The 16203-nt window shown below is 44.4% G+C and overlaps 1 long non-coding RNA gene across 11 annotated transcripts in view; it reads right to left on the bottom strand.

The window, feature by feature from the left end:
* The window catches only part of LOC144785443 (uncharacterized), a 226397-nt gene that overhangs the window by 37490 nt on the left and 172704 nt on the right, over positions 1 to 16203 (bottom strand). For all 11 annotated transcript variants that reach the window (XR_013601890.1, XR_013601889.1, XR_013601892.1 and 8 more), the window contains 2 exons: positions 5233 to 5293; positions 5001 to 5073 (listed from right to left, as the gene is read on the bottom strand). This is a non-coding gene — a long non-coding RNA (uncharacterized LOC144785443). The remainder of the gene's footprint in view (positions 1 to 5000; positions 5074 to 5232; positions 5294 to 16203) is intronic.

Below are 16203 nucleotides of genomic sequence, written 5' to 3'. Positions count from 1 at the left end.
TTCTCGAACACTTGAAGAGATGTTCTGGCAAACATTACTTCCTTTAAGAAAGAATATGGCCTACTCTCACACACTGGCTACCCCATGTCCAAGTTCGTCTCCATGGCTAGGTAGGAAGTGAGTTGCCTCAGGGCTCACCTCCTTTTCCATTGGCCTATCTGTCCTCAGTGGATAAGGAATGGGGGAGTTAGAAACTGGGGTGGAGAGAATGACTATTGTGGGGAACAAAAGTTACCATTAAGCCACACTGGATTCAACACTTCCCTATAGATCCATACAACAGGATATGGTACCGAGTCGGACCGATGAGAAATTATATGCTGAGATTTCAGAATTTACCAATAGCATCCCAACACTCGGCACACAGCTCTTCGAATTACAAATTAACCATCTTGAAATGGGGAATAACTGTATGGAACCGGAATTACCAGATTCTGCACTGTATTGTCTTTTCTCTATGGGTTACCACCTGTTCCAAGCTGGTAGTAAATGTGTGTAGTGGGGCTGGTGTAAGGCTGGGGTTGAGGCAGGGGATTGTGGGGAGTGGGAGAAGGAAGGCCTGAATGTTGGCTAGCCAAAGAAGGTATTATGAAAACCCTTTCTTTGTCTGAGGATCAGGTGGGGCCAATAATGGCGGAAGGGCAGCCAAGCAGTTCTACCCCAATGCAACTTTATCAGCTGGATTTTATGGTCTGCAAAATGAGGCACATGTAAGTCTGAATATGGCACCAAGTGCCCACTCATGATTGAGTGGACTGAAGTTCAACAGGAATTCTGCTACTTTCAATAATCAGGCCACTGGGTAAGTCAGGGATCTCTAACCTTTTCTGTAATAAGAGTTACTTATGTTCAATAAAAATGATCCGGATCTACTAATATTATTTGTGCTGTAGTAGTGACCACATCAGATAAAATTACATCAGAAGCCATGATATGAGCATTTACTATTGCAACTTACAAGGCATGGTTGCTTGTAGTAATGCAAAACAAGCATTTGCAATGCAATAGGTCTCGCATTATTAAAGTTTGAGCTATTGGTGTTGCATTCTTTAGCAATGCCAATAGCTCAAACTTTAATAATGCGAGACTTATTGCATTGCAAATGCTTGTTTTGTACTGATGTTAAAATAATTGCCCCAGAGGTTAAATGGATGTGAGCTTTTAGAAGATCATGGAAAGCTTTGGCCATCACATCACAGCCACTGTACACTTTCTCATCTAAGGCTTCACCATTATACCACTCTGCATGGCTTCACGATGGAAGTGGTACATCTGCAAACGCCTGTTAGGATCTTAAAATCAGTTAGTGGTCACTAATTGTGGTTTTTCCTTGACTTTCAAGTCATAATCTTGATTTTTTTCCGATGTGATGAGGGTGTTAAAGGGGGTCCGTATTTAAACGTAGTGAATCATAGTCACTACAAATATAAATTGAGGAGAAAAGACGTGGGGTTGTGTCTTCAGTAGAGGGTTATAATACACATGACTAACTTGCCGCCATTTTTATAGTAGCTGTAACTGTTCAGGAATCCTGAAACCAGTTCCTTTCTAAAATGAAGAAACACGCAGAGTAGTTCTACAAAATAGAACACCAGTTATTTTTGCATTACTATAATTTGCCCCATTTCCCAATTTTTGGGGTTCCAGATGTCTTATTTCCATGGATAGGGATCTAATGCACAGCTTCCCTTCAAACGTTCCTGCCGGCTGCCGAGCACTGGACGGTGGAGTTGACTTTCCTTCAGAAACTTTTCATAGCTAGTCGAGGTTGCTACAGGCACACTCCAGCTGAAAGCTCGTTTAATTTTTGGGGCCAAAAGAAGCGACCACATCACTCCCATGTTATCCACCCTCCGCTGGCTTCCCATCGAGGCTAGAGCTATCTACAAGACTGCCTGCATCACCCACAAAGCCCTGCACTCCTCCTCTCCGCGCTACCTGGCGAATAAACTGAAACTCTCTGGAGGCTCTAGACCATCACGCAATGCGGAAAATCTACTGCTTGAACCTCCCACTTTCAAGAAGGAAAGATCGATGGCCCAATCCTTTTCAAGCAGTGCAGTGAGAATCTGGAACTCACTTCCGCCTCAGCTCCGGACCACCGCCTCCTCCCAGGCCTTCAAAACTGACCTCAAAGTTCTCCTCCTTCAAAGACACTTCCAAATGTAATCCATGCCCTCTCTATCATCTGAAGGAAACCCTTCCATTATAGAAAAATCTACTTTATATGACTATGGAAGTGTCTTTCCAGTGTGTTCTTGTGGTTTGAGAGTCTGCCATTTATTGCAGTATTATCCCTCTACCTGTGTTTGGTACTCGTGTGTAACATGCACCAGTCACTTTCTCTTGAAACACACTGTTTCTACCTCTTACATTTGTTTGTTTTCGATACCTGCACAAGTGCCACCAGTGCTGGCACACGTCACTTTTTCCTCCTGTAATGCACCGTTTACTACCTCTTGTATTTTGTTGGCTCACGATTGTCACTTTTGTATTGCACCGTTTGCTACCTCTTGTATTTTGCTGGCACACGACTGTCATTTTTGCTTCATTTAATGTAACGTTTGCTTTTGTATCTTGTTCACTTGTAATGTTCTCATGTATCAGTTGTGTTCCTATTGTGAAGCGCTCTGACACCTTTGGGTAAAGTCCGCGCTATATAAAAACGCATAAATAAATAAATAAATAAATAAATAAAGGCTGGACTGCACCACAGAGGGGGGCACCAGGGGAGTCTTTAATGTTGAACCTATGACTCAGTCTCCTGGAAGGCTTTGCAAAACGCAACACCCCGACAAAAATATATATTTCAAAACAGTCAGGTTTGCACAAGGAGTTCTTGCGAGATGAAAGCTAAGAGGTAGCAAGAAGCACAGAGCGTCAGTTTAAAGACTCCCCTTTCTCATGAAATGGACTCTCCCTACTTCACATGACTGCTCACACTGTCTGTCCACCAGCTAAGACTTTCAGCAACAAAAGGTGCTAAGATGTCTGTCAGGCTCTGCGCATGGAAATGCACCGCAGACAAGGGGAGAGACGTGCCTGTTAGAAGGGGGGACCCTAGCCGTGTTACCAGCACAAGGAGCCCCCAGCGGACACATGCTTTTAATCATAGAGAACTGTTTACTGCAGAAATCAAGCTTAGTGAACAGAACAGGATGAAAGGGATCTCGTGAGGACATGTAATAGTTACCCCATGTCAGGTGCTAGTTGTTCGTTCACCCTCTCATGCTTTTTTGAATGCATTTTGCATCTTTCTTGTTTTGGTCATTTATTTCAAAATGCACGAATACAAGTGTGGAACCCAAACGTCGAAAATAAATGAAAGTAAAGTCCAGAATGAGTTACTCAAGCCTGATATGATATCTAAAATCATCTTGGCCCCACAGGGTTCATTTAAAAAAAACATTTTTATATACTGGTTTATTCCGCCATAATTACAGTTTCAGGCTGTTATTGGCATTATCAGTCGCAGGATATGAGAACGTTTACAACAGGACGAGGGGCGGCAGTGCGCGCAAAACGTAAGTATTTCCATTTCACACAAAAGCGGAACTCAAATCATGGACAAAACTAAGCTGCTGGTGCGTCAGTCACTAGACCACATTACCACCAAAGCAAGTGACTAAGTGAACAAGCCGGGTGAAAGTAGCGCCGAACAAAAAACGGCTTCTTTCATTACAATAGACACCAATAGGCCATGGGAAGAGCAATGCGCCCGCCTTCGGCCAATTGCATGCAGTGTTTTAGAAAAAGACGCACACAAAGGCCAAAGGGGTAGCACAAAAGGAATCGCATTCCCACGAGCGTTTGCGATTCCTAGGTCAGTGCTAAAGCCCCGTTTTTCCCTTACAAAATGTCTTGCGCTGCACGGGCACTGCTGCACAGTGCAGGGCCGACGCGAGACCTAAAAAATGCTTTTTCAATGTGGAATGCCTCTACTTGGGTAAAGCATAGCAGCAGTAACTAAAATGCCCCTGGCACCAAGGTAATGCAATTAGTAATAGATCTCCCCAATGTGACTTATCACTGAAATATCAACTTTAAATATATTTTTTTAATTCAACATCTTTGTGAGGAATCGTCCCAAGACCTTCCCCTTGCGCCTGTTACCTCACCTCTCACTCCGCTTCCGTGGTCGCCGTATGTCCTGTGACCCGATGACGACAGCAAGAGCCGGGGTGTGGAACGAACACTAAAGAAGGGCTCTCATTCCCTTCTACAGGGTGGAGACACAGCGGTCCTGAGGCCAGACCAATCATATGCCAAGGGTGCGGTCTCCCAGAGCCAATCTGATGTGAAGGGAGGAGGAGAAAAGGAGACAGGAACACCAACGAGGGACATCCAGGAAGAGGAAGGAGATACCGGTGAGAAGAAGGACCCTGTTGGGGAGAGGACTGACCCGGACGAAGACGCGAGCAAGAAAGAAGACGCTGCGGTCGTGGTGAAGGAAGTCACCTCCAGAGACCGCAACCAAGGAGACGCCACCTCCGAAGACGCCGAGGACGAGGAACGCATTGATATATGGTCCGAGGAGTGGTGGATCTGGGAGGACGCGAGGAGTCCGCTGCAGCTCTGGAGAGTTGCGGCATCACGCGGTACTTGAACAAGGAGAAGGGGGCGAAAGGGGGGGAATATCAGGCCAAGGCTAGAACCCTGCTTCTAAGATCCATCCTCATTTGATGCTCCCCTCTTTATCCTCCTGAGTGTTTGCTCTCGTTTTTCCTTCTCTCTCTGCTTCCTTTTGCACACAAATCACTCATCACTTTAAGGCACCCACCCCATTTCCTCTTTCCCAAACATGAGGTCTCCAATGCAGTAGTAGGAGACCAGCTATACAATTATACAGGAAGAAAAGGAGCCATAAAAGAGGGAATCTGCCTACGCAAATGGCATATGCATGTTTTTCTTTTATTTTGTTTGCTCACTCACTATAAGCAAAACTTTCTCCACTTGGGTGTGGTGACAGAATACCATTCGATACAGCAAACCATACTTACCACATCTTTACTTTTGTGTTACTCCACTCCCTTGCAAGCTACCCGGGACCCCTCCTTGAAGACGTAGAGGCACCTAGAAGAGATGAAGAAAAGAGAGGACAGTGAAGAAACAACTGTCTACTATACAAAACCCTACGGCAGTACATTGGACTCTGATATTGAAACAGCCCCTTTCCCTTCCATTTGGCAACCAATAAGTGTACAATCAAAAAAAAAGAGATCCACTATTAACCTTATAAGGCCTCCTCGCTTCTGTTTCCACCCGTCCCTCCGACAATTTTCTCACCAAACATCTATAAAGTTAAAAAATACATACATTTTCATCTCAAATACACACTTTCGAATTTTTGTATACATACATTAGTGCAGCCAAACAAAAGGTTTGAATTTAGTAGATTTGGTTGAACACAGGTGAGCTACTTGTAGGTAGCCGGGTGAGCTACCAGTAGCTCATGAGCTACTCGTTGAAGAATAGAAATATGGAGGTTAAATAATCAACCTCTTTCCTCGTAACACAACACGCAAAAGAGAAAGAAGATTGGTAACTGACAACTTAGAAATAGCTCATATAAAGAAATGTGATGAGAGTACAGAGAAGATGGAAAAATACAACTGTTGGTGTGTGTTAGGTTCACTACATATGAGTTGTAAATAGGGTGTGTGGCAGAAATATAATACACAAAAATAATGAAAAAAAGAGAGGAGGAAACATTGGGTACTCATGTGAATTAGCCTCCTGAAGATTAGATATGGTTGATAGGCTCAGAATGTTTTAATTTTATAAATGCGTTTGTAATCTCATTCTTGAAAAAAAGGGCCTGATTCACAAAACTAAACGTACACTTTTGTGTAAGTTTGCTACTTTTAGGTATTCACAAAGTACGTGTGGAATTTGTTGGCTCTGCACTCCTTATACTTATGTGAATACATCTCTGCACCTAAAGATCCCACAATCTCGGCAGAGAACTCCACACGCACAAGTATAAGGAATGCGGAGTAGTAAAGTTCTGCACATAGTTTGTGAACACCTAAAAGTAGTAAGCGACTGTCACCTGGCACATCCGCGATCAGATCCCATCTGGGACTCAACTGAAGCAGGGATGCAGGCCTAAGCATGGCAGTGATGCCACAATAGATTTCTGAGGTTGAGCGGTGACAGGGTGAGTCGGTGAGGGTGAGGTCATGGCTGCAGGTCCCCTGCTGAGCCGGGGATGAAGGATTGAACTTTCTCACCCACCCGGCAGTCAATACGGCGAGGTGGCACCCTTCCCCCATGGTGCTGATTTAAAAATGTTGTTGGAGCAGATCCGCTGGGGATCCTGAGGTACTGCACCCTCCCGGAACCCAGGAGGGTGTGGCGAGACCGGTGGTTGGCCCGCAGGGCAGAGTGGATGAAGGAAGCCACCACAAGAGCACCCCTATCAGTTTACTGTCATCATGGAGCCCTATCCTTGGGCACCGCCCCCTCCTTATTCTATTCATGCTTGCTGCTGTGCCTGGGATAGGAAAGCAGTGGGGCGTATAGATGTACTGGCTTGTCAGATACCCTTAGCAGCTAGTCCTGCCACAGTCACCTAACATGTGGAAAAGCAACCATCAGCAGACATTTGACTCTCGCAGAGCCACCTAGCAGGAGGCCACGGAGCAGGGGGTTGAGGCTGGTATGTCCCAGACAGCATTCAGCACAACACACTCAGGGATGGATCTCATTCTGTTGAAGCTCAAAGCCGGGCTACAAAACATCAACACAAACATTGACTCCATGGTCACTAGACTGGATAGAATCAAAGACCGTTTCAATTAGCATAGTACCAGGCTGGACACACAGAAAAGCATACATCGGTCTTAGAGGACAGCGCTACCATGTTTACTGGTAAGGTGGCCCTGGTGGAGAGACACTTGGCTGTAGCAATAGCCAAAAATGAAGACCTGGAAGCCAGATCACGGTGCAATAACATCTGTATAGCAGGGTTGACCAAATCCACAAACATAGGGCGACTGGAAACCTTTGTCAAAGCCTTGCTGTCTGATCTCTTTGGGACATCTAGGGGTATAATTATGAGCCCCTTTGCATTGCTCTTGCACCACGCAACATGGTACAAGAGCGACACAAATGTAAAATTAGATTTATGAAGCCAGTCAAGGCCACCTTGGGGGCCCTGCATGGCTCCAAAAAGCTTGAGTAATGTAATGCAGTGCAAATTGCTGCATTGCATTACTCTGCACCAGGGAGGCGTTTCCATGGGTGCTACCACACAACATCCATGGATTTTGATGAAGTCCCAGATTTACAGGAACTTGTAAACCTGGGAATGCACCCAAAAAATATGCCTCCCAAGGAGAGGCATAACAAGGAGAAATATAATTTTTTCTCCTCGTTTATTCCTTTTTCCATGTGTGCTGCATTGTGCAGCACACATAGAAACACGAAAAAGCCTTTCAGGATTGTTATTGTGCAGGAAGGTACCCCTCCCTGCACAAAAACAATCCTGCATACAACACAGGCACTATTTCTCTATGATGCAAGGGTGCCAGGTCTGGAGCTAGGCTGCCAAATGGCACCAACGCAAGGGAAAAGGAAAGGAATGCACCATATTGGACAAATACAGTGCATTCCTGCCCTTTCCCTGTGATTCAGGTCAGCGCAGCAAGGATATTTGCTGTGCAGCCATTCCCCACAAATGTCAAAAATATGCCCCTAGTTTTACAGACGTTTTTCTGGTCGAAAGAACGCACATATCCCTGGGGCTACGCCCACCCCCCAGCACCCCACCTACTGCTGACCTACTGAATTATCGGGACCGTGATGCAGCGGTGCACCTGTTACAAGAACAAGACCTTCTGCAACACCATGGAGCTGCACTCTCTATTTTTCCCTATAAACATTCAGGTGATCCAGGACACTCTGAAGAAGCTTACTGATGTCAAGAAACTGCTCTATGAGAAAAGTATCTGCTATGGCATGTTATAGCCTGCGCGTATGAAAATCGACATTGTCAGGACATCCTCAGTGTTCACCAGTCCTGCCGAAGCCCACTCTTTTGTATAAGACCCTTTCAGTCGAAGGTATCCCACCCAAGTTGGGTGCATTATCCCCATGAGACGGTGCAGAGTGAGTAGTTGCCACTCCAACTCAGGCATGGATTGACGGGCTCCGGACACTTGTTGGGGGCTCCCGCCTTCCACCGCCACTGCCTCCTCCACCTGATCCCATCCACTGTTGCCTGGACTTAATTTAGTGGCCCCCGCTGTTATGCATAAGTATGTTGTCATTGATAGCCTAATTGTTAGGTGATGGGTCAAGTGCGTTTTCACTGCCTGTGGTGTGTACATCAAGGTTTCTTGGTTGGGGTATTGAAGGAAGAGTTCCACTGAAAGTCGGGGTCCTCAGTGTAGGTGAGGGGGAATGTTTTTGATTTCAATAGCATCATGGCACACAGGGTTATGCACATGCTATCTGCAATATACTATACCAAATTTGTAACCCCGTTATATATATGAAATCTAACGCTGCTTAGACACTGAATTTCAGGACATGGAATGTGCAGGGTATTTACAACCCACGCAAGGGCAAACACATCCTCACTTACCTAGACCATCATAACGCACCATCTGGGCCCATGACTTATGCTGGAAGATGGGGCAACCATAGATATTTTGCATCCTATAGCTCATACGCCGGGGGGAGGAGGGGGTCTTTATTCATAAGACGGTAAATTAAAGCCCACACACCAGCATACAGAAATGCAGGTGCAATATATTGTTCTGCACGGGCTCCTTGAGGACAATAACGTTGCTATAGTTAACAGCTTTGCTCCCAACATAGAGACACAGGTCTTCTTTTGGGAACTGCAGATGATCGTTACCCAAACACAGACAAACACCATCCTGTGGGGAAGGGGGTATATATGGTATACAGCAAGACTGCTCTGCCCCAGTAGTGACACAAAGTTGCACTCCCTTTGGGTGCTGTCAGACATTTTGAACGGGCATGGCCTTGTTGATATCTGGAGTGCCCGACATGCAGACTCACAGAAATACACGTTTTACTTCACCCCTCATGGGACACTATCCCGAATAGATTATTGGCTGAGATTGAAAGTCACACCTTCCTGGGGTTCCAAAGTAACATATTTATTGCGCATGCTATCTAATCATTCCTCAGTTAAGCTTGCACTCACCCGCCTCAGTTCCGGATCGTAACAACCACACTGGCATTTACCAGGTGATGCGCTCTATGACGATGTGTTCTGTTCTCAGATATGTGAGGTAATTCTGGAATATTTCTGCCTCAATGACAGCTCTGTGTCGGCCAAGGCAGTTTTGTGGGATACCTTCAAGGCAGATATTCGTGGTATTACTATAGCCAAACTAGCTGGGGTCCTGAAGGACACAAATACGCAGCAAATTAATGTAGAGCGCAATATTAACCTGTTTACCACAGCGGACATTCCACCGCAGTGCGGGCATTCTACAGAGTGGGCGGGGCTGTGTCGGCCAACGGTAGTTCTCAGCAAAGGCAAGGTAGTGCTTGCGTCGGCCAACAAATGGGTTAAATGCCTCAATGTCTTAGCTGTTCATGCACTACAAGCCTCCTACATCTTAGACCGACATTGTCTAATTCTGTCCAAATGAGATCTAGCAAATAGGGAAATAAAGTTCCTTGAAAGGTACACACAGGCCCAACAGAATGGTGAGGGTGAAAGGTAAGAGAGGACGCTACTGTTGCTTCCAAGGGGAGATAGGCATTGCAATCATGTTACCCAACTGCGAGCACCGGATGGCGCGATATTGGCCGCTAACAAAGAGATTAATCTAGAGTTTGTGAAGTATTATGGTCACCTATACATCTCACATTTGAAGGTGCCTCTAGCTTCTATCTGCATTTACCTCAATGACATCTCCATGATCTGGTTGGATAATGCTCCCCAGCAACTACTAGCCTGCCTGATTACTAAGGAGGATATGCTAACTGCCATTGAGACGCCTTAAGGTGCAGGGGAGTAATGTCCTAACTGCTGAGTTTTATTAAGCCTACAAATATGTGCTGGCTACCCACCTCCTCGAGGTGTATATGGACGCTCTGGAGTGAGGGATCCCTCCTCACTCACTGAGAGAAGCAGTGATCAGGTTATTGCCCAAGCCAGGCAAGGACACCGAAAAGTGCTCCTCACATAGACATAGAATTTCTGTGCTGATGAAACACCTCATCTTTCTGATTCAGTCTGGCTTTGTCCCCACAGATTGATGGTTGTCAACTTCCACGCAGTTTTTGCCAAACTGAACCAATTGAACCCTGAATTAGCCACAGCAGCGGTACTCCTAGATGCTGAAAAGGTGTTTGAATCATTGGAATAGCTATTTCTTATGGAAATATCCCTTAACATTGGTGTGCCACAAGCATTATTAAGCTAATCCAGCTGCTGCATACACAAACCCTTCCTTATATATAGAGCCACTTGACAAGGGTGCCTGCTGTTCCCTCATACTAATCATCAAAGCATTGGACCTGTTAGTGAGGCTCCTAGTGGATAATCACCTCCACAGAGAACTTGTCCTCCCCTCTGGCCGCCTTCTGTTGTCCATGTATGCAGATGATATATTGCTTTTTGTGAGAAACCTGGCAGATAATAATGCTCCCACAGTCCGCGATATCATTACATTTGTTGGATTTCTCTGGGTTGATAATTTACTGATCCCAGCCCGAGCTATTCCCCCTCACAGAAAGCACTCCACAAGTGAACTGAGAGTTTCCAAGTAACTAGAATATGGATAAAGTGATACAGGGAATTATGCTCCATAGAGACAGGGAAATGGTTGATCACCTTGACTACGGCCCATCCATGGACTGACTTATGCCAAGATAGATTTCTGGATACGGTTGCAGATATTCCTGGCGGGTTGAATCACCATTGTGTAAATGGTGATACTTCCCTGTTTTCTCTACCTCTTCATAAACATCCCAATCCCGCTGACAAACTTCTTCTGCACTCCCCGGAGCACCCTTTTAAAATTGATATGGACCGGTACACAGCCTAGGGTCAACTGGGAGACACTTTCACTGCCCTAGGTTTGTGGGGGTTTGAGGTCACTGGCTTATTATTTGGCCTCACAGGTGCAGTATGCCTCATACTGGTGTCATCCAGATGCTAGAATGCCATACCTCACGCTTGAGCGTGTCCAAATGTACAGCATTCTCCTCTAGGCACTTCTGCTTTAGGGCACACCTGCCGATTATAGGGAAATCAAGATAGCCGCAATGACCTTTTGGGCATGGAGGAAATTGGCCCAACGATTGGAAAATTCCCCCCTATACTCCTGACAATACCACTATTATAGAACACGCTCCTGCCCTTAACTGCAGAGAAGCTGGTGTCTAACACCTTACAGGATGGGGAAGGCATGACTTTGGAGCCCTGTGTGATCAGACGATGTTTATATCCTTAGAACACATGAAATCAAAGCATAATCAATTTCATGAGCCGGGTGGCAATCTGACGAGGGGCCCGGATGATTTGGTTACCCCACCCCCTCTGCCAGCATGCCAGACACTCTTACCGTATGCCTTCATGCTCTGTCTTTGAACATATTCAATTGCCGTCAAGTGTATCAGAGTGAAACACGTTGCCCGATTGGAAACATATTCTTTATTGTGATGCCACGCATAAATAATAATTAACATGTATAGCAACTATGAAAATACTGCAGAAGATCTGTGATGTAAAAAAAGCCTGGGCCTCATTTATGAGGCTGTGCGTCACTTTTACGCCGCCGGTGCGTCACTTTTTGTGACGCACCAGTGGCGTAAAAAGTTCATCTTGTTGCGCCATATTTACAAAGTGACGCATCTAGGGAGATGCGTCACTTTGTAAACCCCTGCGCCACATTATACCTGCGTCAGGTATAATGTATGCAAGGGGGCGTATTGACGCAAGAAAGGGTCATGGAAGTGACTCAGTGAAATCTATGAGATTTCACTGCGCCACTTCTAGTCGAAATCTTACGCCTGCCTCACAGCAGGCGTAAGACAGATGCAGGCCCTTTCACATTGGGCTTGCCCCATGTGAAAGGACACATTGCTGGAGTTGCGTCACTTTTGTGACACACTCCAGCAATGCGTCACTTTTGCGCCTACAGATACGTCAGAAATACTGACGTATCTGTAACTCCTTGCGACATGATGCGTCATACTGTAAATATGACACATCATTGGTGTCGCAAGGAGGGTACAATGAAAAGTGACGTATCACTGTTTTCACGCAGCAATGCGTCACTTTTCATAAATGAGGCCCCCTGTGTTCTTCTTTTGTCTGTAATATCTTCAGTGATAACACACGTTGGGTGAAGATGGAAAACCTCAATAAAAATGTTTAAAAAGATACATACTGTTAAGTGGGTTCAAATTAACAAAGACAATAGAGAACAACTAAAAAAAATAAAAACGATAAATAGACGAAAACCAGGATGTGCATTGGTCTCACTCATATTCTTTCTAACACATCCATTCAGAAAGATCTGGGTATGGCGTCTGTGTGGTTGCTAAAGTTAGATCAGAATATGGTAAATGTATTGATGCATGGAGATGACAGAGTTCTCTGAAAGGATGCCAATCTGATTGCAGCGCCTGGTAAAGGCCATAAAAATGTATAATCATAAGGAGTTTAAGGAAGTAAACATTAGGAGTGTGCAAAGTAGCAAAGGTTGTTCTCAACCTTAGCGAAACTCCTTGATCACTACAACTTCGTGACAGGTTTGCTACATTTGCATGAAAATCATGAAGTATGCAACAATTTATGTTGCATATAATTTTAATTAACCAATGGTTCTGCATTTGGCACACATCACAGAAAACAGGTAAGGCCAGATTTACAAAAGTCTCACACAAATCAGCGCAGCAGCCAAAAATGCTGTGCTGTGTTGCGAGACAGGGAGCGAGCAGCAAACACCATATCTACAGAGATATGGCAGTCTTATACCCTCTCCCTCCTGCCAGTCAGAATTTTGCTGCCGAACGCCATAGTGAAAGGGTGTGTGCGGGAGTCTAGCATAAGTTTTGTACTGAAAGGGTTCACTTCCACTTCAAAATACTATCTCTAGACCAGTTTAAAAAAATGTTCCTACTTTGTATTGGTGCTGCATAGTGCAGCACACATGCAAATTTGGAAAGGAAAGTCGAAATTAAAACATTTCTCCTTGTAATGCCTGCTTTCAAGTGGTGTTAATTTTGAACTCAAACCCCTTTCTATTATTATGAGAAGATATGGTTTTGCATCAAAAGGCAGGGGTGGTTGCATGGGAATGCCCGTGTACCACCCATGTAGCCCCCCTTGACACTAGGGGGCATATTTATGAAACTAGTGTTGGGCTGCGTCATGGGGAAAGGGCATAAATATGCTGTAATCATCCAATAGGATGGATTCCTGACCATTATCCGTGCACTCGCACAATTTTGGCAGCCAAGTGCCAATGCAAGTATGGTGCAAAGGAGCCTCTGTTGCATGCAGGATTATTTTTGTGCAAGAAGGAAAACAGTCATGCACAAAAACAACCCTGAGAGGCTTTTACCTCTGTCTATGTGTGTTGCAGACTACAGAAACAGGAAAAACATGGAGAAATAACGATAGTTTTCCTCATTACGCCTCACCTGGGGAGGCATACAATTTTGATACATTTACAGGTTTACAAGTCCTGGGAATGCGTCAAAAACCATTGAAGTTGCGTGGGAACACCCACTGCAACACCCATGGAACGCCTCTCTTGAGCAGAGTAAAGCAACACAGCGATTTCTGCTGCTCTGCCGTACTCCAGATTTTTTAATCCATTCAAAACCAAGCAAAGTAGCTTTGCGTGGCTTCATAAGTTGACTTAGAGGCTTAGGTCATGCATGTACCATTTTGCGTAGTGCAAACGTGCCAATAAGTAATGCAAAGTAGTGCTTCACGCTGCTGTGTTACTTTTAGGCAACTTTCCAGCACAAAACGTGAAGTAAATAAGGAAACAAACATTTTATATTGGTTTGCGTCACTTTTGTGATGCAAACCCAGCGCAAAAAGTTTGCAAATCTACCCCTTAGTGTTCCTTTCCTGCGCTATACCTATGTGCATAGAAAATCTATGCAAAAGATAAGACTTTCACAGATAAATTAAGCATACATTTGTAATTGTGCATAGAAACGAGCCACATAAGGACATTTCCAGATAAAATGTCTGCACACAGTTTCCAATTTGACTGCGGGAGATGAGAGTGAAAATAAGCTGAATATGGGCCTATTGCTCTATACCCTGGCATCCCACCTAATAACTTCGTTTAGGAGTCACCGATATGGAGGGAACCATTAGCTCCACATGGGCAGAGATACCGGAAGATTCCAAGTGAGACCCATAGGTCCCCTTAGAAACAAGGAGTTTCAAGAGGAATAGCTTAATGTGTATCTGATTCCCAGGTAATTCCTCATTTCCGACAGAAGATTCACCTGGAGATTTCACCTTTCAGCGGCAGAAATTTTAGGATTTAAAAAAAAAACCAGTTTTTCACGGATGTTAACATTCTGATTGTGCCAGTAACTGATTTAGTGACCATATTAGAAATTAAATATCGCACAGGCCTTGTTTACAGGGTTATTCTTACATCTTACAATGTACAGATAAATTCTATTTGGGAGAAAGCAAAAGTAAAGCTATAAATGTAGCCAACTTGAAAAAGAGCAACATTCAAATAACCCAAATAAACAACTGTAAAACAAAGAGTGGGTTCTTTGGAAAACACAAATATAAGTTCAATAAATGGGTTCCAGGTTGCGTCTGCAAATCCTTGTATCTGGAAGAGTCCCTATCATCAAATGGATTTACAGAGTTTGAGCAATTGACAGTCTTCAAATTAATTAATGCATTATAAGGCGACCGCCTTCAGTGGACTTCTATGAGCCAGTGTGGGGAAACCTCTTCTTGACGCTGTTATAAATATGGTTTGACCAGGTATCAAGTACATTAGATACTATTGATGTAAAAGCCTTGGGCAATCTCCTCAATCTAAGGACTAGTATTCCACAGGATACAACCCACCTTGATTTAGGTATAATTTGTATTGAACTCATAGAAGGGGAAACTTCCCTGCAATATATCTTGCGATTGCATCAAACTTTAGCACACCTTTACTTCTTCCACTGGAGGCCATCATCTTAAATGGGCATTCTTTGCAGTTGTAATTGACTACATTCGCCTTGCTGCTGGTCATCCTCTTCCTCCTTTTCCTTTGACTTTTTCAAGCGTCACAGTCTTTTCCAAGGTACTGCGTCCTCCCATTATGTATACTGATCATAAATAATATGGAAAACATTCCAAAATGACCAGACTAAAGAGGGATGTTCTGACGTTTTCACATCAAGCAGTGCACCCTTATATTGCTGAGGAATATTACCAAAAAAAAAACATGAACCAGAGAACAGAAAGTTTCCAAGATGGAGAGTGACATACCAATACTGGTCCTTCAGCAAAGGTGAATGGAGCAGGAGGATGTGGGATCCAGCCACATATCATCCCCGTCTCCCTCCCTACAGCCCTATCTACGACAGATCATGTACTGGCCTGCACAGTATCCACCCTACTCCACAAGGGGATTATTCCACAGAAACCAACACCCTCCTTTTTTGGAGAACAAGCGACAATCCCAGGTACAGTGGACACACTAGTCTCTCCCGAAATGCAGCTGGACATAGAACACCAAGCAAGCCCAAGCCAAGTACCACATTAATTGTTAACTTGAGTGACAAGACACTGATACAGAACCAGGAGTTCAATATAGGTGTGGGTAGGGTCCCAATTTAATACAGGGACTCTTTAATGACTGGATGGGAGCTAAGCATTTTCTTTAAAAATTATGTTTGAAATGTTACTTTGTTTTCAGTGCCTCTGACATAAGGGAGGACATGAACACAGGTTTGAAGAAGCGATCTGTCTTCTGCACTCTTACACATATGATTCCACTAGACTTTGAGAAATTTGGGAAAACTGTATGGAAGAAATTTTTTCCTGATAATTTGCTTCCACATATCAGTCATGCAGTACCTCCAATGTAGAAAGGTAGGGTAGTAAGGGAGAAACAACCATTACAACGCAGTCATAACAATGCACTACCTTAACAACACAGCTGTTACAAGGCAACTGCCTTTACATCGCATGCCATTACAAAGCATGCCATTACAACG

This window comes from Lissotriton helveticus, chromosome 10, assembly GCF_964261635.1.
Source record: "Lissotriton helveticus chromosome 10, aLisHel1.1, whole genome shotgun sequence".
Classification (NCBI taxonomy): domain Eukaryota; kingdom Metazoa; phylum Chordata; class Amphibia; order Caudata; family Salamandridae; genus Lissotriton; species Lissotriton helveticus.
This window is presented reverse-complemented; position numbering and strand designations above follow the sequence as displayed.